Source organism: Eulemur rufifrons, chromosome 14 (genome assembly GCF_041146395.1).
Source record: "Eulemur rufifrons isolate Redbay chromosome 14, OSU_ERuf_1, whole genome shotgun sequence".
In the NCBI taxonomy this organism is placed as follows: domain Eukaryota; kingdom Metazoa; phylum Chordata; class Mammalia; order Primates; family Lemuridae; genus Eulemur; species Eulemur rufifrons.
The window spans coordinates 5,244,511-5,268,918 of NC_090996.1; positions in this window are offsets into that span (position 1 = coordinate 5,244,511).

The window sequence follows — 24,408 nt, forward strand, 5'->3', positions numbered from 1 at the left end:
GCAGGAGGATCGCATGAGCCCAGGAGTTGGAGGTTGCAGTCAGCTATGATGATGCCACTGCACTCCAGCCCAGTGACAGAGCTAGACCCTGTCTCAAAAAACAAAACAAAACAACAACAAAAAAAATAAGCTTGTTCAGAGCAGGGACCCCATTTTTCCAAGTGCACAACGTAAGTTCTCCATAAAATAAAATCCTCTTCTGATCTTTTCCTTCCATTGCTATGATCAGATGTACTACACTATTTTTCTTTTGGTAGAGAATATTTTTCACAGCGTTATTGTGCTTATTATGTTGGACTCTCTTGTGCATATCCAGAAAATGGTACTGATGTCGAATGTAAATGTCACAGAGCTGTGGGACAATGGCAGAGAGATGTGATACAGGCTTCTCATTCTGTAATGTGCATGCAAACACTGAGGGCTCTGTTGAAACGCAGATACTGATTCAGCAGGTCTGGGGTGGGGCCCGAGATTCTGCTTTAGTAACAAGCTCCCCGGTGATGCCAATGCTGGATGTAAGTTCACAAAGCAGGGTTGTGGGGAAAACACCCCAGGCTAAAAATCTGGAGGCCGGGGTTCTAATTCTGCTTTGCCAATAAGTGGCTGTCAGACCGGACTAAGTCAATGAACTTCCCTGGGCTTCAAATTTCATCTTTAAATAAGGAGTTTGTCTGTTTGATCTCTAAGGCTCTTCCCAGCTTGAAAAATTAATCTGAGATTTGGTAAATTACATTTGGCAAAAACAGTTTGAGAATCTTAAAGAAAAGAGGTATGTGGATTCGGTCCATTATAGTTATTAATGGTTCTGATAGAGGGGCTATGGCTTAAGTTCCAGTGGATTAAAAAAAATAATCCTTTAATCCTCCTAGCATAGTCACTCACCACTTGGCGTGGCATAATGTAGATTATTGCTCTGAATGCACTGGGCTAAAATGAAAATCTCAAGTTGGGATCCTGTAGCATTTATACTCCATTTGTGGCCGTGCTGTCTGGGATGCATGTTGAAACAAGTTTTCAATCTCAAAACAAGCTTCTATTTACTTCAAAATAAATTTTCAAGGAGTTATATCCAAACTCCAAAGTCACCACGGTAGCCAGGAAGAAACTGGTACAACTGAGTGTGGATTTTTGAATTTAAATGTCTCTAACTCAGGATTTGGTTGATGTGATCCCTGAAAAGTCTCAGTACTGCTACTGTACTCGGATGAAAAGGATGCATAATGAAGAGAGGTATAATCTCATTTGTCATGGACCGCTATTCCTGACAGCTCACTGGAGCTACCGCTGAAGGCCAATGAAGAGGTTAACCATTTCTTTCTTTTCTTTTCTTTTTAAATACTGATTATTCAAAGCAGCAGCAGGAGAATCAGAGAACACCATCACAATAAGATAAAGGCAATGCATGCTTTCAAATGCAATCCTCCCCTTGGGAATTAACAAATTGCCAAGTGGAGGAGCAGCAAGCAGAGGAGCCTGCTTGGGACTGGTTGGTTTCCCTTAATGTGGACAAGGCAGATTGAAGTGAGTTGAGAAAACACGAGGGGCAGAAACGCCAGGGGCATGTGTATGTGTGTGTGTGTGTGTTGTGGAGGAGCAGGCAGGAGTAGGGGGAGGAAAGGAAGGGAGGCTGTGAGGGGGTTAACTTCAAAAATGTACCATCCATCAAGCCTCAAAAATTACTTGCCTTGGCCGGGCGTGGTGGCTCACGCCTGTAATCCTAGCACTCTGGGAGGCCGAGGTGGGCGGATCGTTTGAGCTCAGGAGTTCGAGACCAGCCTGAGCAAGAGCGAGACCCCATCTCTACTAAAAATAGAAAGAAATTATATGGACAGCTAAAAATATATATAGAAAAAATTAGCCGGGCATGGTGGCGCATGCCTGTAGTCCCAGCTACTTGGGAGGCTGAGACAGGAGGATCCCTTGAGCTCAGGAGTTTGAGGTTGCTGTGAGCTAGGCTGATGCCACGGCACTCACTCTAGCCTGGGGAACAGAGTGAGACTCTGTCTCAAAAAAAAAAAAAAAAAAAAAAAAAAAAATTACTTGCCTCAAAAATTACTTTCCTCAAAAACAAGTATAGAATCTCTATTCAAATCCAGCTTTTAAGATGTTGGTCATTTTTAATGAGTGAGTTTGCGATAATATATGCAATTGAAAAAAATATAATAAGTAGTATTCTTCCCCTTCTTGTCCAGCCTTCTCAGCCTGCAACTATAGCTAAGTAGATGCGACACTAGGAAAACTGTTGTCTGGTATGTCTCAGAAGAGACCATCTTACCCATAGCCTTCCTTGCAGAAGCTCCTAACTGATCTCGCTTTCCAGAGTCTTCAGGAAGACTGGGACCTGCCCAACCCCACACTCAGGACCCCAATTCTGAGAGCCACCTGCATTGCTAGAAAGCTTTTGTCCCCCACCCCAGGTTGCTGGCCTTGCCTGTGTGTGGTGCTGCCCCTGCTGGGCCTACATCAGTTCCTCTGGGTTGTGCAGCCTCTGGGTCCTGTTCCACTCCAAGAGGGTCCCTCTTCTCATGCCATTTGGATGTTGCTTCTCTCTCGTCCCTCTGCACCCTGCCCAGCCAGGAAGCGAATTCAGTTCCCTCCTCTTCTCCTTAAGTCACAAAGCTCTTCTTCTCTGCCCTGCTCCTTCTAGGACCCTGGCTCCCCTTCCCCCGCCACTCCACTTCTATTCAGCCAGCCTCTTCCTTCTCCTTGTAGTTCAGCTGGTCAGTTTGACTTCAGTCATGTTTTTCTCTGAAGTTTTTGCTACAAAGAAAAATTTATGTGTATGTGTGTGTGTTTGTGTGTATAAGTATGTGTGTGTATATATATATACACACATGTAAACAGACGTGTTCTGGGGAGCATTTTTTGCAACATCACAGTGAGAAAACCACTCATATATACATTTTTAATTTTGTCCTGGGCTGCCTTAGCTTCTAGGTGTTGAGCTGTGAAGAGGCAGAGGCTGGAGTTTATAGCAGAGCAAATGGACCCAGTATAGCCCCATGAGCTCACACACCGTGGCATTTAAGTGAGATGTGAAGACATTTCACGGAGTGTTAACCGTGGGAGAAGCCCTAGACTGGTGGTCAGACCACCTGGGCTCTACCCTCAGAGCTGTGGACAATCACTGCACCTCTCTGAGCTTCAGTATCTTCATCTACAAAATCACTCTACCATCCAGGGAGTGAGTGACCTGAGATACTGCTAGTGAACATGTGTTGTCCACAGGTGTTCAGAGCATGTTCACCCATTCATTTTTTTCGTTTGTTTTTTTCTCAACAAGGCAGAAGCACTGACCCTTGGCGAGTCTTCTGAAGGTGTTACTGTTTGCCTTCCTTTGTCGACATTCTGAACATCAAGAGTCATTGTCACGGGGATATTAGATGGAATAGAATTGCAGGCAGTACCGTGAGGAAGGAACTCTGCCTTGGGTGTTCCACTTGCCGTGCCTGGTAGACACCACCCTCAGTGTGGGCAGGCTCAAAAGAGGAAGCTTTGTTGTGATTCTCTTGGGCTCTGTACCCTCCCTCCACTGCCACTGCCTCGGGGCGCCAGTGTAATGTAGTAGCTAAGGAGTCAGGCATATCTGGGTTCAAACCCTACTTAACTACTTGCTGTGCACATGAACCTGCGCTACCATAGCATACCCAAAATCTACGTATTGCATCTACTCCATGCCAAGCACTGACTGTGTTGGGTGCTGGGGGTACTGTGGTGAACCAAAAGTCAGGGTTTCTGCCCTTACGGATCTCATGGTCACATGGCAAGCTGCTTAACTGCTCTCAGCCTCAGTCTTCTCATCTGTAAAATAGGAATGATTATAATACTCATAGGTTTGCTGTAAGAAAAAAATAAGTTGACAGCTTAAGGGCCGAGAATAGCGCCTGTCATGCAGTAGATAACATATATTGGCATGATACTTTTGGTTATTGATTACAGCTCCTAACACTTGTGTGAGTTTGTTTTCCTGGTACTAGGGGCACAGAGGCACATACATCAGTATTCATAATTAGAACTTCCTTATGGAAAACAAAAACCCTTTAGATGTGAATATGTTTAGATATATTTAAATAAACATAGAAAAAAATGTCAAACTCAAAATGGTGGGCTTGCAAGGTGTGATGGCTAATTTTATATGTTGACTTGATTGGGCTAAGGGATGCCCAGACAGCTGATAAAACATTTTTTTTTTCAGGATTGTCTGTGAGACATTAGCATTTGAATTAGTAGACTGAGTAAAGAAGATCTGCCTTCTCATCTAATTTATTGAGGGCCTGGATAGAACAAAAAGGTGGAGGAAGGGCAAATTCTCTTTCTTCTTGAGCTGGGACATCCATCTGCTCCTGCCCTTGGACATTGCAGCTCCTGGTTCTTCTTGGGCCTTCAGACTCCAGGACTTACACCAGTGGTTCCCTGCCCTGGTTCTCAGACCTTCAGTCTCAGGCTAAATTACACCACCAACATTCTTGGTTCTCCAACTTGCAGACGGGATGTTGTGGAACATCTGGCCTCCATAATTATATAGCCAATTCCCACAATCCTCGAACTCCTGGGCTCAAATGATCCTCCTGCCTCAGCCTCCCAAAGTGCTAGGATTATAGGCATGACCCATTGCACCCAGCCCATTCATTACTTTTTTAGCACAAAATTTTCATAAAGTTTTAAAAAGTAAAAAAAAAGAAAAAATTAAATATTAAAGAAAAGTTCTCCAATGCTACCATGGAAATTGATCAGTCTTCTCTTAGGAATTCAGATAAGTTCCCCAACAACAGCCCCTCCATAATGATTCCACACCTTGTTCCCTCCCTACCCTCTCTTCCATCACTCTACCCTGCCCTATCCTGCCTTGACCACAGGCAGCATGTGCTGAACCCAGTGCGAAGGAGTCATGTTACTGTCAGGCAATTTCCTTCTGCAGTCTTCTGCCAGGCCAGAGCTACCCGAGTGAACAATAACCATTATCATCTCAGACAATCTGCGAAGATTAGCTCTAAGGGAAAAAATTGAAAAATCGCATATGCAGATTATATTATGTGTCTTAATTTTAAAGCCACAATGAAACCACAGAGCATGGTAGCATACTGCTATTTATCAAAGGCAATTATTAGAAATGCCAGTTTGTATGGTACATATTTGTGTCCATTAAAATGCAGTACTTACTGACCACTCTGGTCTCTGAACTCTAGAGTGCTCTTTTGCCTGGATACCTTAATTTCTCCTGGCCCCCAGACCAAACAAGTGACAAAGAGCTATCTGCTTCTCTTGGTAGAGTAACAGGGTGTCCCAGAACAGTTCTGCTTGTGGGTGGCCCATCAAGGAGCCTGCCAAAGCTGTTGGCCCAAGGGGAAGGCTGAGGCTACATTCTGGAGCAGGACTCAGACTGGGAGCTCAGACTGGCCAGGCTCCCTCTGGGGGGTGTATGGAGAGCACCTGGATGACTTTCTGAGCATTCTAGGAGGATCATAATGAGGACGGCAATGCCAATGGGGTCAGAAGTCTGACAATTATGCAGGTGGAATTTGTAACATCATTTCTACCTCAAATTGGTAAAACCTGGGAAGCATTGCAATTAAAATAAAAGTGTAGATTTCCTCCTCTCTTTTTTGGATAACTCCTAATAATTATTAAGTTCTGGAGCAGAGGTGGGAGCTGTACCTTTTAGACCTGCTTTGCCCACTTTGCCCACCCAGGAGTGGGGCTCCTGTACATGAGCTCTTCTGGAAGCCCACATGCTTCCTTCCTGGCTCCTCAGTCATAGATCAGACAGTGAGCCCTACCTTATTTCAGAGAGGGGGACTAAATCCTTCTCTGGCCCTGGCTGGGCTCGTTTTTCTCCAGGAGAAAGGGTCCTTTTTTATTTCCAGTTTCCTATCTTCAGACCTGGGCAGAGTTAATTCTGTTACCCTCCTCACCCCTCCCCTCCTACCTCCCAGTCTTCAGCAGGACTGGGAGAAGGAGTCAGGGTTGCTTGGCCTCAGCATCTTCTATATTCTGCCTGCCCCATAGCCAGCCATCAATCCCTACTCTCAAGGGCTGTGGCGAGGAAGAAGTTAGAGCTCCTGACCTCTAGGGGAACTCCTAAACTTGCTAGGATTTGGCTTGGTCCTTCATACTTTGAGGCATCTATAAGCATTTATAATTCTCCAGCATTTGTGAGAAGGCATGCAAAGTAAGCTCCGTGTTTGATGCTATCACACTTGGATTCTCATCACTGTTGGGGTGAGTGGAGGAAGGCACATTGGTGCAACTTTTCTGCAGAGCCTCAAAAACATTCATGCATTCTGTGAAGATGACTCTCCTAGGCTCTGTAACCATGGTTCCCTGCTGTCGCAGTGTCACTCACAGTGGGCCATTGGCCAATGTCTACTCAGGTGCTTAGGGTAGCCTTTGTAGCTTTTAAGTTCAAGAAATGAGTCTCAGGAGCCTTCTAACTTGCCCTATCTCTACTTCATTGGGGTTATTCATGGCAGGAGATGAACAGCCAGTACTAATACTTTGCTGTCAAATCCAGGTCAGAGAGTACACTGAGCTTGCTTGGTATGCTGTGAGCCCTAACAACCTCCCTCCAGCCAGGCAGACTGACCTGAATACCAAAAAGTGGTTTGATAACATTAATGATTCATTATATCCTTTTCCTATATCAGATTACTCCCAGATAATTACCATAAAGTTAATCTTATATCCTACATCTATCCTTTATCTTATCAACTGGGGAAAGGTAAAATGTTTGCAGCAGAAACACACAAGCACTTGGGGAGGGATACGAGGCTACGCATTTCAGATTTTAAGGTTTGAGAGTTGTGACTCCCATATCTGAATGTCAGTGTTAACCCTTGTTATCTGACCTCTCTAGGCCAGTGATTCTGCTGATCTAGGAACCACACTTTGAGAACCACTGGTGTAGACCAATGTTCCATCACACAGAATCAAATTTAAGTAAGTTTTGTTTGATTCTTTATCTTGTGATTTAATTGAAAAAGCTAAATGTCCTTGAATATATTTAAGCATGATTTAGGTCGCATCAGTAAGTTGGACTGCATGGCTAGGCTTGAACAAGCCTGCCCTGGGGTGTTAAGATCATCTGGTACCTAGGACTTCAATCAATTCTTGCAGACTATTTAATTTCATGATCATAATTTGCTAGAGGCTGTGCTTAAGAGGCATACCTTTTACTAGACCAAACCTAGAAATCATAACTTAATTTCTATTCAGGTATCAAGCAGAATTTTGATAATAGACTTAAGTAAAGGGACTTTGATTTTAGAGATTCAAATATGTTCTAAAATCCTTTGACTGAGTAATTATATCTCTGAAAAAAATCTATCACAACAGGCAAAAATACAAAAGAATATGTATGCGCAAAGATGTTCACAGCAATACTTAACACAGTGAAAAATTAGAAGCAAACCAAAAGTAAACTGTGGACTAACGTAAGATGTTACTAATAGGGAAAACTGGGTGTAAGGTATATGGAAAATCTTTACTGTCTTCCCATCTTTCTGTAAATCTAAAACTGTTCTAAAATAAAAAGTTTCTTACTGTATAGTATATCCAACTTGAGGGATTATCGCTTAATAATTAGAGATGACACTTATTAGGAGTTTGTAATAATGTAGAAAATTATTAAGCCAAGTGAAAAAGGAAGAATGCAAAATTATACAACCTTTAAAACAATGCGTACTGGAGACAACGCTCAGAATGGCGGCACAGGGAACTCTGCGGACTCTCCCCGCAGTGAAACAACCGCAACGGGTGAATTATTTAAAAACAACAAATTGAAGTCTCTGGAAATTGTCCTAAAGGCATACAACAAATGAAGAAACATTTATTCAGAAAAATCTACTAAATCACAATCAGAACAATGAGACTCTGTGTCATTTGAGCCATGACCTGCTTCCTCTCCCTGCCCCCCTTTCATCCTCCAGTTCTTTGTGACAGAGGCTCCATTCTGGGTGGGTGCAGCCAAGAACACAAGGCTCCCTCTCCCTCAAATCCCAGTTGAGGGCTATTGTATCTCCCCAGGAGAGCCAGGCCGCTGACATTTCTCCTCCCACCTCTAGCTCTGTATTGTAGAGGCTCTAAACCAGGCAAGAGCAACTGAGAGGACTGGGTGTCTCTTCTCCAAGCCAGCTCCCACTTTAAGGGTGGAAGCTCTACACTAGGTGTGGCAGGCTGAGAATACTGAGGTTACAGCAGCCCTGGCCCCAGCTTGCTCATAGAGCAGACATTCTGTGTCAGGAGAGGCAAGCTGAGAAGACCAGAGGCTACTGCTCTTGGCCAAAGCCCTGCTCATAAAGTAGGGGTAATACTCGGATAGAAGCAGGCCACCGTCTCTGCCCCCGGCTCCAGAGCAGTGAGGCAGACTGTGAGAGCAAAGATCTCTGAAACTCTTTCCGATAGAACTGGCTTCATTAGGACTAAAGTGTGGGAAACTTCAAGTCTAAAGACACTCTAGAAAACAATGGAGATTTTGGTGATAAGCAATTAAGAGGAAGCTAGTAGCTTCGTGAGAGCAACAAGTTGAAAGGAACCATAGGCTACACCTTTACCAGAGAGAAACAGCTAAAGAGAAGAGTAAGAAGATACTTCCTGGTGTCAGAATAGCTTTCCTGGTATCAGGATAAACCTCAAAGACTGGCCTCAAAAACTACCTCTTCAAAGGCACCTGAATTTAATTGCTCCAGGGCATTGTCAAAAACAAATGAGCAATCAGCTGGTAATTAGTGGAGATTAACAGCAGGGTACAAAACCTACCAAGGCAGCCAGGATCAGGAAAAGAGACAGTCGAAAGAAAAGGAGGCTCAAAGCAGAGTCCTGGTAAAAATCACTGTCATCCCAGAGTGACTCTGTGTGCCCACAGCTGCAGCCTCTGAAGATCAACATCAGAATCTACATGCTGAGGGAGAAATAGACTTCACTAAAATGGTTCAGTTAAGTCATGAAACAAATAAATAAGAAACAATGAGAAGTCTCAGCGAGGGATGGAATGAGTGGAATCAGCATCCAGGATTGCTTCAAAATAATAAACTAAAATGTTCAGTTTTTAGCAACATTATAAGACATTCAAAGGAACAGGAAAATGTGACTCCCACACAGGAATAATAAAAGCAGACAACAGAAACTGCTTGTGAGGAGGCCCAGATGTCAAATTTAGCAAAGACTTCAAAGAAGCATTATGAGTATGTAACTAAAGGAAACTATACTTAAAGAAGTAAAGAGGCCAGGCATGGTGGCTCACACCTGTAATCCTAGCACTTTAGGAGGCTGAGGTAGGAGAATCACTTGAGGCCAGGAGTTGGAGATCAGCCTGAGCAACATAGTGAGACCCTGTTTCTACAAAAAAATTTTTAAAAAATTAGCTGGATATAGTGGCATGCACCTGTAGTCCCAGCTCTTTAGGAAGCTTAGGCAGGAGGATCACTTGAGCCCAGGAGTTTGAGGTTATAGTGAGCTATGATGACACCACTGCACTCTAGCCTGGGCAACAGAATGAGACCTTGTCCCCCACCCCCCCAAAAAAGTAAAGGAAGGTTAAAATAACAGTATATCATTAAATAAAGAATACCAAAGGAGAGAGAGAGAAATGATACAAAATGAACCCAATGAAAATTTTGGAACTAGAAAGTACAATAACTAAAATGACAAATTCAATGGATGGGCACAACAATATATTTGAACTGGAAGAAGAAAGAATCTGTGAGTTTGAAGATAGATTGAGAGAAATTATACAATGCAACAGAGAGGAAGAAAATAAACAAAAATGAATAGAGCCTCAGAGAAATATGGGCCACCATTAAGTGCACCGACATATGTGTAATGGGGGTACCAGAAGGAGAGGAGAAAGAAAAAGAAGAAAAACTACTAGAAGGAATAATGGCTGAAAACTTCCAAAATTTGATAAAAAACATTACTCTCAATGAACTCCAAGTAGGATACATACAAAAGATATTGACACCAGACACATTATTCTAAAAGTATTGAAAGATAAAGACAAAGACAAAGTCTTGAAACCAGTAAGAGAATAATTACTCATTTTCAAGGGGGGTCCCAGAAAGAATAATACTTGACTTCTCCTTAGAAAGCATGAAGGCAGTGGGATAAGATACATTCAAAGTGCTCAAAGAAAAAAATCGTCAATGAAGAATCTGATAGCCAGCAAAACTATCTTTGAAAAATGAAGGTGAAATAAAGACATTTGCTGATAAACAAAAAACAAGATAATTTATTGCTAGCAGAACTGTCTTATAAGAACTGCTAAAGAAAGTTCTTCAAACTGAAAGCCAGTGACTCCAGACAGTAATTCAAATCCACACAAAAAAAGAAAGAACACTGATAAAGGCAATTATGTAATTGTAAAAGACAATATTAATGTGTATTTTTTTCCTTTCTTCTCTTAATTGATTTAAAAAACAATTGCATAAAAACAATATGTGGCTGGGCACAGTGGCTCAGGTCTGTAATCCCAGCGCTTTGGGAGTCTGAGGCAAGAGGATCGCTTAAGGACAGGAGTTTGAGAGCAGCCTGGGCAACAGCAAGACCCTATCTCTGCAAAAAAGTAAAAGTTAAAAAAATTAGCCAGGCATGGTGCTGCACACCTGTAGTCCTAGCTATTTGAGAAGCTGAAGCAGGAGGATTGCTTGAGCCCAGGAGTGCGAGGCTATATCACACTATGATTGTGTCTGTGAATAACCACTGCACTCCCATCTGGGTAACTTAGCGAGACCCCATCTCATAATGAAAAAAAAGAAACTTAAGAAATATAAATGTATACATATACACACACACACACACACACAAACTATTGGAATTACTAAAGGAGTTCAGCAAAATTATAGGATATAAGATCAATATACAAAATATCATTTGTATTTCTGTATACTAGCAATGAACAATTCAAAACTGAAATTAAGAAAACAATTCTATTTATATGAGCATCAAAAAATGAAATACTTCGGAATACATTCAGGAAAGAAATGCAAGCCTTGTACACTGAAAACTACAAAACATTATTGAAAAAAATAAAGATCTAAACAGATGGAAAGACATCCATTGTTTATTGATTGGAAGATAACATTGTAAAGATGGTAACGCTCCCCAAATTGATCAACAGCTTCAATGCAATCCCTATCAAATCCCAGCTAACTTTTTACAGAAATGGACAAGTTGGTCCTAAAATTCATATAAAAATACAAGGGACCCACAATCATCAAAACAATCTTAAAAAGAATGCAGTTAGAGGACTTACACTTCCCTATTTCAAAACTTACTAAACATCTACAGTAATCAAAGCATTGTGGTACTGGTATAAGTATATATGTATAGATCAATGATCAATGAAATAAAATTGAGAGTCCAGAAATAAACCCTTATGGTCAATTGATTTTTCACAAGGTTGCCAAGATAATTCAGCAGGGAAAGGTAGTCTTTTCAACAAATGGTGATGGTACAACTGGATATTTACATGCAAATAAGTTGGAATTCTTCCCCTCACCATATGCCAAAATTAACTCACAATGGATGATAGAACTAAATGCAAAAGTTGAAACTATAAAACACTTAGAAAAGAATAAAAGAGTAAATCATCATGACATTTGGGTTAGGCAAAGTTTCTTAGATATGAAACCAAAAGTACAAGCAAAAAAAGAAAAAAAATAGATACATGGATATTAAATTTCAAAACTTTTAAGCTTTAGAGAACATTATCATGAAAGTGAAAAGACAACTCAAAGATACGAGAAAATCACGTATCTTATAAGGGACTTATATCTAGAACAGAACTTGTATGATTCAATACAAAGACAAATAACCCAAGGACTTGTAAAGACATTTTTGGGCAGACGATATACAAATGGCCAGTAAGTGCGCTAAAAAGGTGTTCAACATTGATCACCAGAGTAATGCAAGTCAAAACTCCAATGAAATACTACTTCACATCCATTAGGATGGAGATATATATATAGATAGACAGATAATCACAACTTTTGTGAGGATGTGGAGAAATTGGAACTCTCATACGTTGCTAATGGGAATATAAAATGGTGCAGACACTTTGAAAACAGCCTGGCAGTTCCTCACAAAGGTAAACATAGGGTTGCCATGCAACCCAGCAATTCCACTCCTAGGTATATACCCGAGAGAACTGACAGCTTATGTTCACACAAAAACTTGCCCATGAATGTTCATAGGCAGCATTATTCATAATAGCCAAAGTATGGAAACGACCCAAATGTCCATCAGCTGATGAATGGATAAATAACATGTGGTATATCTGGAATTTCTAACACAGCTGAGACGGAGACTATCACTGTGGGGAAGGCCTTTCCATAAGATGGTGGCGAGTGTTTCAGAGCTTTTTGTTTCCCATTTATAGAAAAGAATTAACTCTCTAGAAGAATTCTAGCATAAGTTTTGTGAGTTTTGTGAACAATTCAAAAGGGAAATTAAAAAAAGCAATTCCATTTACATTAGCATCAAAAAAGTGAAATAGGAATAAATTTAGGAAAGAAATGCAAGACTGCAAAACACCATTGAAAAAAATTAAAGACCTAAATAAATGGAAAGTTTATTTATCTAAAAAGTGAGGTGACTAGTACTACCTACTGGTGGGTCGTTAGAGAATTTAAATGATATAATATGTAAAATCATCAAGCTTATGGGTGGCAGACATTAGAGCCTCAATAAATGTTAGTTTCTTTCCCCAGCAGAGTGAGTATTTGGGAAGATTTTTATTGGGCACTTTTTATCAGGACTCTCTTGATTGCGAGTGATAGAAATTCGGCACAAATTGCCTGAGGCCAAGAGAGGATTTGTTGGCTCCTAAAAGACAACTGGGGAAAAGAGTAGTGGAGACGGCAAGGGGAATTGTGTGACAGGCCTTAGGGATGCTCTGAGTCGGACTCCTGGGCCACCTAGGAATCTTTATTTTTTGTCTGTCTCCTTACATGTTAGCTTCACTATTCTTTACTGTCCCGACCTTCTTCTACAAGCTGGGAAAGGCAGCCACGGGCACTTCTGGACTAACGTTCTCCCAGCTTAGCCTCCGTCGAGGTGGGACTCTTTTCCCTCAGTTGACAGCCTTTGGGAAGGACTCTGATGGTCCCAGTTTGTGCAATGCATCCACCCTGAGGCCAGGTGTCATGTACTAGGGAACTGGCAGTTCCCACTGGTTGGACTTGAGAAAGTAACAGGTCCTCCAAAAAAGAGGGGTGCTGATCTAGGCAGGCGAAACAAAAGATGTCAAGCACTGGCACTTGCTCCTGTTAAGTGCTGACGAAGTGCAGATAGTGTAAGTCCATAGGATCTGATAACTGTATGTCAGCCCCTATTTACCATCTTGGCTGGAAGACTTTGTGCAGTGAACAACTTGTACAACTGTGCATGATGGCCTGGCACTCCCAGAGCTCCACCTCCATCCCAGCAAGTATTACATGAGCAGGATCCCAGAGCAGGCTGTATGGGCAAAGAGTTTGTGTTTAGGGATGAAACCCTCACCCAAACTGGTAATAGCATACAACTAGGTAGACTATCTGAAGGGGGTTAGCCAGAGAGAGTATGACAATGTGCAAACTGAGCTAGAGGGCCAGAGCTCAAAGCACAAGGTTGTTGGTGGATTCCAGGTGGAATTGTTAGGTGGGAGAGCCCAGCTCTAGCTGCATTTTAGAGAAATCCCATGGCTTAGTGTGGGCAGGGAAGGAACGGTCTTGGCCACAGTTGGGGCCCCATAGGATGATGATAATAACTCAGTACCTCCCCCTGAGACCAGCACAAACAGAGGCATGGCAAGCAAAGCCCCTGTGCCCCAGCCTCCCAGCCATGACTAGATGCCCTCCCAGGCTGGTCTAGAATGAGGAGCAGCTCTGATGACTAGAAATGACTCTGGTTGCAGCAGTAGCCATAGCAGCAGTGGCAGCAACAGCACAGAAGCCCCTAGAAATGGTGACAAATTCCCTGCAGTGTCATCTGCCTTCTAAGTGGAACTGCCCCAGGAAAATAACGGGGAAGCTCCCACTGGTTAATAGAACCTCTGGTGCCCATTTATAAGTGTGATTTTGCAACCTCCTCAGTGGCTTGCAAAATCCCTCCCTAAATTTGCTTTCAACAGTGCACTTTCCCTTTCTCTTAGATGTGTACGAAAAGGACCAGGCTGCCTGAGAATACTTTCCAGGTCAGATAGTTGGCTGCCTCTTCCCTTCAGCTAAATAAAGGACACCATCTTCAAAGGACAAGGAGGAGAGTCCATCTGGTTTCCCTGATTGCACTGGTCAGGGGAGTTCCAGCCAAGTCCCAAGCTTTAGCTATGTGGACAGTCAGCTTATACCACCCAGAATCTACATCTGGCTGCCAAATGCACCTTGCTCTGGCCACCCACATACAGTGGATCCAATGAGCAATATAGCCTCAGCATTCTCCTGGCTGAACAAAGAGGGTGCTTGCCACAAGCAGGGCTATTGTTCAGTTGGCATTGGCATCAAAGGCCCTGGCCAGCTCCCCTTTGTCTGTCAGCTGCTATTCAGAAGGAAAAGAGAAGAAAGGCAAACCAATAGGTTTCTTGGAAAGAATCATCTGTAGACGTGAGCCGTTCACTGTAGCACTGAGCTAACGTGATTCTAATAACAACTTGTGAAGCTATTTAACATGGAGAACCTTACCAACACATATTCCAAAATGTCACGGCGCCTGGTTATAAGGGGCATGCTGTTTCCCAGATTTAGAGCTGTTGAGAGTTGAGTCATCGCTGCCTGCCTACATGTAACAAGGCCTGTGCGTGGTGTTTTGGGGCAGGTTATCCCATGGATGTTAACCTTTTAACCCTACGTTGGAATTAAGAACATGTCATCTTGTCTTCAGACATGCTGCTTTTTTCCCAGAAAGTCAGATTTCTTTTCTCCTGGCCCCGTGCCCGTCTCAGGCCACCAGGGGGAAGGGGCTCTGGATGCCTCCACACGTGTCACAGCTTTCTTTTCCGAACCGTGTACCTGCGCTGGTTGATGAGGGGCAAGGCAGGCACCACTTTCCCTGGCAGGCAGGAGTATTTCGGGTTTTCTTGGTGCGTCAAATGGTATTTATATTGTGAAATATTTCTGACATGCAGAAAAAGAACAGATAGCAAATATAATGCATTTGTGATTTCCACCTCTGGGCTTGAAACAAAAAAACAAAAAACCCCACCAATACTGACAAAGTCCTGAGTGCCCCGTTTGATTGCATTTCTTTCTTCCCATTGCCAGGGGTTACCGCTCTGCCCGACGTTGGTCATGCCTCCACACGTTTGTGTACTTTTATAACATGGATCCACACACAACCCTCATTTTATGTGTTTTGAAACTTTGTGTAAATGCCATTAGACTACGTAGACTTCTGCAACTAGCAACGTTATGTTTTAGGGTCGTCCAGGGTGGACTATGGAGCGCTGGTTTCTCTCCTTCTACCACTCTATGGCGTTCCCCTGTCTGAACACGCCAGCGTCCAGTCAGCCCATCCTTTAGGTTTTTCATGGTTATAAACGCTACCGTAGCGAGCATTCTTAGGCAGGAGTATTTTACTACCAACATTTTTTAGGATTGCTGGTGCGTGGTGATAACAAAAAGCAGACAGACTTTTAGCCAGTTTCTTATTGTTTTTAAATTTCTAGAGACAATGTACCCTTTATCAATGTGCCCTGTGAGGACCCCATGCGTCACCGCTCTTGGTTCTCCACTGTTCTCTTGGGCCATCTTTGCGTCTATTTCCTGATCTGTGCCTGATGCCATCAACGTCTGTTTCCTGAGCTCAGCTAGCCCCGCCATCCCTGACTCCTTGTACGAACTCTCTCTCACACTGGGCTCTGACTTCCCTTGCCCCTTTAATTATACAAGTTCCAGCTATTCTAGGTGAAAACCTCACGCAGTCTTGCCCCACATCCTGTTCCTGTGGCTTAGATGCTCTTGGCAAGCATCCCTGCTGAATTCCTCAGGCCCTAAGAATAGAGATATAAGAAGGGGAGATGTATAGAGTTTTCTCTGAATCCCCACCACCCCTCACAGGGATTGGTGCAGAGAACATGCTCAGTGATTGAATGATTTACTGAATCAAAGGGAAGCATAAAAATGGAATCTGATGGATGTGGTACAGGGTCGGGGTTACATAAGATCCTTCTAACAATATGAGTAGATTGGCTGTCATCAAATAGAAAATCTCTTATGGAAATACTATGGCACTTAAGCCAAGTTATTTAAGAGAGCATAATAAATTTGATGTTTCCTTTCACTTTCCTGCGTTCCTAAAGAATATTCGATGTTCAACACCCACACATGCATACACACTCAGAGAGGCATGCACACCAACACTTCCATTTCCTGAAAAGATTCAGTGATAATCTATTTTAGGCACTGCTAAGCAATTTAAATAGAAGGCTACCAAGTTGTCTTTTTTAGTAAACTTTTATCGAAGTATAACAAGCACAGAGTGCACAAATCACAAGTATATAGCTCAATGAATATTCACAAACTAAACTCATCTGGTAATCACATCCCAGATCAAGAAACAGAACAGACCAGCTCCCCAAACCCCGTATGCTCCATTTAAGTCACTACATACAACTATTCTGAGTTGTAACATTATAAATTCATTTTGCCTGATTTTAAACTTTAAGTAAATGGAATCATGCTGTAGGTACTCTTTTGTGTCTGACTAATTTTGCACAACAATAAGTTTATGAGATGCATCCAGGTCATTGTGTGTTGTGTAATTCATTCATTTTCATTCCTATGTGGCATTCCATTGTGTGGATATATGACAATTCGTTCATTTTGCTATTGATGGGCATTTGGGTTGTATCCAGTTTTTAACTATAATAAATACTGTTGCAATAAACATTTGTGTACGTTTTTGGGGGGTGTACATATTCACACACTCTTTTTTGGGTATAAACCTAGGAGTAGAATTGTGGGGCAATAGGTATGCACATATTCAGCTTTAATTAATATTGCCAAACAGTGCATGTGCTGTCTTACACTTGCATCAGCAGTGTGCGATAGTTTCAGTTCCTCGCCAATATTTTTTGTCTGGGACGTATAGTGAAAACTCTGTGCTCTGTCATCCAAGTTGTAGCTCCTTCGAAATCACAAATTATTTTTTCTTCTAACTCTACTTCTTTTCTAATCATTCTCTCTTTTTTTGCTGGCTCCTCTTCCTTTGCCCACTCACTACACATTATCTTTTTCCTAAGGTGCCATCTTTTTCCTCCTTCCTTTGTTATTCTACCTACACTCGACAATTTGTTTATTCATTCAGCAAATACTGGGTCCCTAGTATGTGCTAGGGATTGTGCTAGGTGATGAGCAAAATATACATGGTCCCTGTCCTTACAGCCTGGCGAGGTTGCAGGCATGTAACAGGTGAATTTCATAAGTGACTGTATAATTACGCACAATAATCTTTGCTGCGAAGGAGAAGAAATGGATGCCCTGAGAGTAGCTTGGGGACTTCATCTGGGTGGAAAAGCTCAGGAAAGCCCCTTTGAGGAATCTGAGGAGGAAAGTTGAGTAGAAAGCAAAGGGATGGGAGTTAGGGAGGTAAAGGATCAGCATATGTGAAGGCTCAGAGAGATGAAAGTGCTTGGGACCTTGAGAGGCCATAGGAAGGCCTGGGGACCCGGAGGAGCTAAGTTGCTGTGAATCTGGAGCCGGAGGCAGCAGACAGAACACATGGGGCCTTGTAGGCCACGCTAAGCATTTTGTATTTTACTGCAAGTGCAATGGGAAGCCATTGAAAGGATATAGAGTAGGGTGTTCACCTGACCCGAGGGGCTTTGTCAGATCTGGCTGAGTGTGTGGGGAAAGGATTGGAAAGAAGCGACGGTGGGAGCAGAGAGACCAGTTGGAAAGTTATTGCATTGATGCAAAGAAGAGAGAACGATGGCTAGGAGTGGGGCAGTGGGGTAGGGATGGAGCCAACTTGATGCAGGTGGGAGGAAATTGGGAGGGCGGAATGGGCAAGATCTGGTTCTCCACAGGAGGTGGCGAGTGAGACCGTGACGGGGAGGAGTTGGTAGAGCTCATTCCCCGAGTCCATTCTTGAGCAATTGAGTGGGTAGAGGAGCCGCTGTCCTGGCTGGGGGAGACTGGAGGTGGCGCAGATTTGGATATAAAGGGAATCCTAAGCTTTAAGTCTGTAACATTTTGTCATGCCTCTGAGACAGACAAGTGGATGTGTTGGGTGGACAGTCAGGTGCTGAGACAATGTGTTATCCCATGTATTTGCCTCCCAAAGTGCTGGGTTTACAGGGGTGAGCCTCCATGCCTGGCCTCCTATGGCAGTTTTGGCATGAAGACTCATAGTCGTGACCAAACGTTTCTGGGGACTGTGCTGCTGTGTGACAGTCTTCCTGTCCAACCTTCCTTCCCCTTGCCCCGCACCCAGGTGCCAGACCTGCCTTGTGATGTGAAAGGTCTCTCTGCCTCCTCTGCCACCTCGCTTTTTATCCTTCACAGGTACTTCCCCCAATAAATCTCTTGCATATCTAATCCTGTCTTTGTGTCTGCTTCTAGAAGGACCCAAACCAACACAGCTATTGACCCCCCCAATCATTCTATGTCTATGGATTACTCTCTTCCAACCGTAGGCCTTGTGTTTCTCACTTCCTTGTGAACAACTTTGACTGGAGTATTTCAGTAAGTGACCCCGGTGTGTCCCCATGTCATTATTTGCTTCCTCTTTCACGAAGCACATTGTTCACACTGCTATCAGAATGATCTTTAAAAATACACATTTGGCGATGCGGTGTTTTAGAACGGAAGCAGGTTCATTACTTGCCTGCTTCAACTTGTGTAGTGGTTTCCCATCGTGTCTAGAATTAAACAGAAACTCCTCACCATGGCCTACGAGGCCTTGGGTGAGCTGACTGCTGCCTGCCTCCGGCATCTCCTGCCACATCCCTGTGTTATTTCTCAGTCCTGCATAGCTTGTTCCCCCTGCGGTTCTCTGGCATACTCTTTCTCAAGATCTTCAGGTGGCATGCCTCTCACTTCATGTCCTCTCCAGTGTCACTTCCTTAGAGAGGCCTTCCATGATCACTTTATCTAAAATTACTCATCCCAACTCCATCATTGTCGCTCTGTATCGCCTCCTCAACCCTGCTTCATCTTTTTCTGTGCATTTTTCACTCTCTGAAATTATATTACTTATTTAGGTTCAATAAATATTTAAATTAAAGGATGCAGATCTTTAATTTAAAGACTCTGACACCCACCTACCATCTAGGGCAATACTGTCTGATAGAAATATAATGTGCACTACAAATGTCATCTAAAATTTCTAGGAGCTCTCTGTTATGTCTTCAGCTTCCTAAGCAGTGAGTGTGAATGGGGTTTGGCAGTTGTGTGCAGGGAAGCAAAAATCCCCAGGTGGCAGTGGCTTTTGGTGGTGGCAAAGGTGGCAAGCTCCCCACACAGGGGTAAAAGTTTTCTCCTTCATAACGAAAGCCCTGGAACAAGAGATATGTGACTTGGCTTTGGTCCATCAAGCAGTTCTGTGACCTTGGGCATATCACTTGGGTCCAGGATGGCAAATAGATTTTATCTTTCATGTCATCTTCTATTAATTGACAGTGACTCCCTGGAGGTCAGTCGAGGGAAGGATTCTGAGACTTAGTCTGAACTTCTTGGGAAAGAGAGCCTCAATCAATTCGTGATGTCTGCCCTGGGCAGCATCAGGAGAACTGGGCTGGATGTTCTGACTCCTCTAAGACTCAATTTTCTCCTCATTCAAAAGTGGATAAAAATAACAGCTCTCTCAGCCCAACATGGACACTATGAAGCTCAAATGGAGTAGGCTGAGAAAATGCTTTCAAAGTCCAACACGACACTAAGATATTTTTAGAGATTTATCTTCTTAGATGGGTCAGGGCTAATCTAATTGGGTTTGTGTGTGTGTGTGTGTGTGTGTGTGTGCGTGCACACATGTGCCTGCCTGGGTGTGTGTATTTTCCCCCAGGGGAAAAAGAGAAGTACAGGTCAATGTTTTCCAAGTAACTGGGTCTAGGAAAATGCTCAGTTGTGCCAAGCTCAGGATGTGGAAAAGCTGTCCTGATAAAGCTTAAATCAGTAGATGAGTTTAAAAAAATCTTCAGTTTGACATTTAGTCAATTTATTACATATGTGTATGTACATATTTAATCTCTATATTTCTTCCAAACAATGGGCTCTTTACAAGTCATTTTGAATTTTTAAAAGGCTCAATTTTTGCTGCATTTGAGGGCTTTGGGAGGAAGAGTGCCATTTTTCCTCTTTTACAGACCACTTACGGTCTGACCAAATTTCCTTCCTCTCTCTACCCAGCCGTCTTTCTCGGCTTTTTCCCTCTCTGCAAATGCTCAGGCACCTCAGTGAATCTGTTATTATTGATTCAGGAAAAGGCTTTGATTGTGCAAACCACAAGCTGTTACTCATGAAACTATGACAACTTGGTATTAGCTGCAAATCAATGAACTTTTTAGATGCAGTCGAAGCAACAAAACTCACTTACTGCTAAACCTTGATAAGCCCACCCTGGAACAGCCGAACCTTTATCTTAACAACCATGTGATCTTTCCTTCTTTGATAGCCCCTTTGCCGCATTGATAAGGATTACACATCTTCTAGGAGCTGTTGCCCTTTCGGAAAACATTTCTAAAGTGGATGCTGGAGAAAAGGGAGTTGCTTCCTGCAGGTGGGCTGTGATTGGTCAGCATTCTCAAATAAACCCCTTCTCAGCCTCCCTCCTTTTCACCCCAGCTGTTCTTTAGAGACAAAATAGAAAATAGGAACATGTCAGGGAAGAGTTTAAGCTGTGATGAAGTAGGATCCACTGGGAGGGCGTTTAGATCTTTATTCTTTGGAGCCATTGTACAGAACCAGGCCCCTGCCCCTTGCTTCGTAGAAGGAGTTGTCCTGTCTCTCTTTGTTCCTCTCTCTTAGTCAATAAAATGTATATAACCGGGTCACTTAGACATGTCCTTACTGTTATGACCATTCATTTTTGTGGGCCATTTTCATTTGAAGTTTGGCTGCAGATGACTTTGGTGTAATTTAGGTGAGCAAAGGGGATGACTACCCTTTGGAGAAACTTTGAAGAGGTATATGCAGGCTGGTTGCAGTGGCTCATGACTATAATCCTAGCACTGGGGGAGGCCAAGGTGGGAGGAGTGCTTGAGGTCAGGAGTTCGGAGACCAGCCTGAGGGAGACCCCATCTCTACTAAAAATAGAAAAAAATTGGCCGGGTGTGGTGGTGCATGCCTATAGTCCCAGCTACTCAGGAGGCTGAGGCAGGAGGATCCCTTGAGCCCAGGAGTTTGAGGTTGCTGTGAGCTATGGCACTCTAGCCCAGGTGATAGAGCAAGACTCTGTCTCAAAAAAAAAAAAAAAAAAGAAAAAAGAAAAAAAAAAGAGACATATGGAGACCAGTGCTGATCTCCTGCTACTCATGCGATCAGCCAGCAGCTGGGATGGCCCGAGGACCCCTGACAATTGCTTGTCAAAATGACCCTCTGCTTATCACATCTCCAATTTCCACCCAGTCATGTGTTATTGGATGGACCAGAACTTTCAGTATTTTTGTTTTTCGTTTTTATCCTCTTCCTTTGCCTTCTCCTCCCCTTCCTCCTCATCTTGGACAGAGCTTGTGCCCCATTTCTCAGCCTCTGGTCTCACTTTTCACTTTGGCTGTTGCTGCAGCAACCAGCTCTGTGCAGGTGAAACCTGACAGCCGCCGGCTCAGCTGTCCTGCCTGGCTTTCACTTTCTGTCCTGGGCTTCTCTTAGGTCACAGCATTGAGGTGCCTATAGAACTCCCCTGAAACTCATGCACCTGCCTCCTAAAAGTGAGAGTTAATATCCCAGGATACAGACTTTGTCCAATGTGGGAGGGGAGAAGGTGAGTAAATAGTTGCTTAATCCATGAATAATCCCTTTATCCATCTTTCCTGTGGACCATTCTGAAGTGCATTTTATGTGACTTCTCAGAGATCCTGGCAGGGTCAGGCCCAAGGTTCCCACAGTGGTGAGGAGCTCAAGGATTCACTCACGCATTGGCTTTGCTGCATTGGTAAGGATTACACAACTTACAGCAGTGGTTGCCCTCTCTGGAAACATTTCTAAAGTGGATGCTGGAGAAAAGTCAGTCTCTTTCTACGGGTGGGCTGTGGTTGGTCTGCATTCCTACCCCTGGAATCACCTCCCAAATTAGCTGCCTGCACACAAGCCCTTGTCTCAGATTCTGCTTTCCAGGGCAAATCCAGCAGAAAATGGTCTAGAAAGCAGAGCTTCAGGATGAATTCTGGAACTGGGCTTGTTCCCTGGTCAGAGGGCAATAAGGACCCCACGGCTGGTGTTAAGTGGGGTGATAACCCCTGATCTTCAGGAGCACCACAGTTACTAGACTCTCACTGGGAGGACTGTGATGCAGATGGAAGGTGGAGCATTGGCCTTGCAGTCACTATGACACTTGAAAAATATGGGGACACTGATAATTACAAGGATTGTAGGGTTGGTTGACTTCTGTTAACTGCCGTAGGAGCTGGAACTACACTTCCCAGAATTCTCTTTCCTGCATAGTCTGGGTCATGTGATCCTGTGTGCACTTGGGAAGGCAGCCATAGTTGTTTTACACTCAGAAGGTGAGCAGCGTACCAGGCGCTGTTGCAGCTCATGTACTTGGTTGCTGGTCTGCTACCTCACCTCGTGGGTGTGAAGCAGCTGCTGGTCTAATCTCTTCCAGTACCACTAGATCTCCTCTTTCAGCTTCTCTGACTCCTGGGCCAGACTTCCTCCTTGGCTAGGTTCATTCTTAGCACCGGATGCAGGAGCAACAGCTGCACATAGACTATATAAGCAGCTCCCCAAATTATGTAAGGTTGAATCCCTGTCATAAATCCCATATTCTAGATTATTTCTAGTGGCTCTATTTTACTGATCCAACCCTGCCTGACACAGAAGTCCTGAAAATAGAAAATGCAGGCTCAATTCAGCTAACAGTCAACTCAGGCACACTGTGAAAGTCAGAAAGGCAGTCTCTAAAGAGATTCATCTCCTGCAGCTGCAGAGCAGGCAGTGCTTAAATCCAGGCTCAGGAATCAATTTTAAGGACAGCAAAGTTACAAAGGAATGAAAGTACAACCCAAGAAAGTCTCCTATGTCAAAGGCAGGGCCCTGATAGGAGAAGAGTGGGACTCTGAGTTCTGGCATTAGGCCATTTGGATGGACAGGCCTGAGAATCTTGGAACCCCCAGATTCTCCTACAACTCTGAGATGGCAGAGTGGAGTTTCCCCTTTGCTAGGAGAAGGCAGCCTTCTCTTGCCTGGAGACCTTGCAAAGCTTCACAATGATGCTTGTCTTTCTCAAAGTCTTGTTGCTCATTGACTCCTGACTAAGAGTTACCATCAGGTCAGCCCAATGAGGAAATATAGTCATGAATCTGGGATGAAATAGCACATCCCAGCCCTGGTTGGAGGACCTGGCTGATACGAACTGGGGCAAACTAGCAGGAAACATGTAGGGGAAGCAGATCTTGAGAGACCCACTGGTCATCACCAGTGGACATCAGCATCTTTGAAAAGTTCTGAAAAGCTCTGGGTGGTTTCCTAAAATTTATCTTCCAGTTCACTGATCTTGCCCCCCAATGTCTAGTCTGCTGCCCAACCTACCTTCTCATTATTTTTATTTCATGAACTGTATTTTTAATTTGCAAACTTTTATTTGGCTAGGTTTTTTCAAAGTTTTCTTTCTTTTTATAATGCCCAGCCTTATCTAATGAATTCTATTCCTTTATACTAAAAAATTAAAACATAGTTATTTTAAGAATTTTTTATTAATATAGTAATCCATTATCTAAATTTCTTGAGTGTGTACATTGTGAAATTTGTTGCCTCTGTTGTCTTTCTGTCACTGGGATTAGTTCCCTCATGTCATTTTTAAAGATACTCTGAACAGGTATGGCCTGTGGTATGTAATCGGAAAGCAATTTTACTTTTACTTCTGCTACCTGTTTAAACTTTCTCAGTTGGACTAGTTTTTCCACTGCCCTTGGATGAAAGCTTGTGCAGCTCTCATGTCTTTTTTATACTCTTAGGAAATAAAAAGTTCTATAGTCACTTTACTTTGAAAGCACAGTATCCAGCATACGTTTGTCCAGTCCCGTGTAATAATCAGCACTTCATTTTCTTTCAAAGACAAGATTTTGCACCTTTCCTGCAGCAGGTTATCCTGGAAAGGGGGTCACGGTTGGGTTCTTTCTTTTTCCAGTTATTTTCTGCCAGCTCAAGACAACAGTTTCTGATCCCTATGGGGCTGGAGAAAGACGAGGGGAGAAGAACATTCCTGACAGATTGGTGTTGTCATTAGATGGGTCTGTGCTACCTGAGCCTGGTAAGTGTTTTCAAGTTGACTTGTTTCCTT